This window comes from Primulina tabacum, chromosome 9, assembly GCF_025594145.1.
Source record: "Primulina tabacum isolate GXHZ01 chromosome 9, ASM2559414v2, whole genome shotgun sequence".
Taxonomy (NCBI): domain Eukaryota; kingdom Viridiplantae; phylum Streptophyta; class Magnoliopsida; order Lamiales; family Gesneriaceae; genus Primulina; species Primulina tabacum.
Genome location: NC_134558.1, coordinates 26,512,034 through 26,514,356, shown reverse-complemented (window position 1 = coordinate 26,514,356; position 2,323 = coordinate 26,512,034). Strand labels below are relative to the sequence as shown.

The following is a 2,323-nucleotide window of genomic DNA, read 5'->3' as shown; positions in this document are numbered from 1 at the left end:
TAAAAATCCTCTCACAATTGGGATCAAATTAAGCAATAAATAAAGTTACCAAAGAAGTGGCAATTTTACCATGCTCTAGTATTTTGACCATATCTCTCAAATTACTTGGTCAAATGATTTGAAAAAAATACCACAACTAGACAACTCAATTATCCACATGTTTCTTTTTATGTGAACAAGCAAATTCCAAGAAGAAGATTTTCAAAAATGATGTGTAATATAATATAATATCTTGGAACACCAATGAAGACTTTTGTGTAAAAAAATAATATTTTATTTGTGGTTGTCTCCCCAAATTTGGCTATAAATAGGGGTGCATTGTAATGTATTGAGATATCCCTCATTCTATGAACAAACCTTTGAGTTCATAATATTTCTCTCTATATTTTTTCTTTATTTCTTCATTTAAATATAATTAGCATGTTAATTTCATATTCAAAGTTTTACACTTTGAATAATGGATAGCTAACTTCCTAAAGTTGAGATGAAAAGGTGAAACTCTTGGCATGATAATAAGGTTACTAAAAGGTAAGAATCTATGTTTTATATTATTTAATCATTATTTATTGTTTATGTTATATTTATTTCTTTAAGCATTTTTATACCCTACTTATAAGTGGGAGTTTTGATTTATTGTTGCTATATGTTATACTAAATTCTTGGAACCATTTAAATGTTAGTTTGGTGTTACCAACCATTTAAAGTGGATGCCTTGATTTATTATATATGAATATATTATAATATTAAATTCTTGGAACCATTTAAATGTTTGTTTGGTTTTACCAACCATTTAAAGTGGGAACCTTGATTTACTATATATAAATATATCATAATATTAATTTCTTGGTACCATTTAAATGTTAGTTTGGTTTTACCAACCATTTAAAGTGGGAACCTTGATTCAGTGTTTACAAATTTATATAGCACAATAAATACTTGACCACATTTATAAGTTTTGGTATATATTATATACTTATAAGATAATAATATATAACATAATATAAATATGATTATTTAATATATTGGAACCATTTTATTAAGTGGATTTCATAATGTTCGTTAATGTTAACTTTATTAAAATACCAAGAGTGGATCCTTTAATCTCAACTACTTAAATTAAAATCTGAACAATTAAAATTTACCCGTTAAAGATTCAAACAATTAAAATTAAAAAGAAACAAAAAACAAAAACAAAACAAAAAGACATTGTAGTGGATTTGTAATTACCTTAGCTTCCCTGTGGATACGATATTCGGACTCACCGAACTATACTACTTGTGGACAACCTGCTCTTGGGAGTGCAACAATCAAAGTCGCAACAAGTTTTTGGCGCCGTTGCCGGGAAGTATAATTTAATTTCAAGTCTATTTAATTTTGTTTATAGTTTATTTTTCTTTATTTAAATTTTTATTGCTTTTGTGTGTTTTTATTTTTTTTGCATTTGCATTTGCATGAGCATTTGGTCACGTACACTTAGTGGTCGACTCATTCGAAATAACCCTTTATTTTTACAAAACATGGCGGAAGAACCCATCCAAGAAAATGAAGATGAAATTCAATCTCAACATGATCATGATAGACGAAGAACACTTAGAGATCGCATGAATCCTACACGTACTAGTGCACCTTCATGTCTAGTTTTTCCCCCTGATGCATCTCATTTCAATTTTAAGCCTGGTATTATCTAACTTTTACCCAATTTTCATGGCTTAGATTCTGAAAATCCATACATGCATTTACGAGAGTTTGAAGAAGTGTGCAACACATATAATGATCTAAATTGTAGCATGAACACCATTCGACTTAAGCTTTTTCCTTTTTCTTTAAAAGATAAAGCTAAAACTTGGTTACAAAATCTTAGATCGGGATCCATTTGAACTTGGGATGAATTGCAACAACAATTTTTGAAAAAGTTTTTTCCATCTCATAGAACAAATTCTTTCAAAAGGCAAATCATTACTTTCACTCAAAAACAAGGAGAAACTTTTTATCAGTTTTGGGATAGATACAAAGAATTGCTTAACCTTTGTCCACATCATGGTTTTGAAATTTGGAGAGTTGTTTCTCAATTTTATGAAGGCTTAACACCTAAAGATAGGCAAATGGTTGAATTTATGTGTAATGGAACATTTGAAGATAAAGATCCAAATGAGGCAATTGAGTATCTCGATTCATTAGCTGAAAATGCTCAAAATTGGGACACTATAGGTACAATCGAACCATCAAACAAGATTCAATCTCCTACATCTGGTGGAGGTATGTACACTCTCAAAGATGAACATGATCTTCAAGCTAGATTTACCTCTTTGGCAAGAAAAGTTGA

The 2,323-nt window shown here is 29.3% G+C and overlaps 1 non-coding gene across 1 annotated transcript; it reads right to left on the bottom strand.

The window, feature by feature from the left end:
- Positions 1-1,935: 1,935 nt before the first annotated feature.
- LOC142504682 (small nucleolar RNA R71) lies at positions 1,936-2,044 on the bottom strand. The gene has a single exon (XR_012804307.1). It is a non-coding gene; the product is annotated as a small nucleolar RNA R71 (small nucleolar RNA).
- Positions 2,045-2,323: the final 279 nt, after the last annotated feature.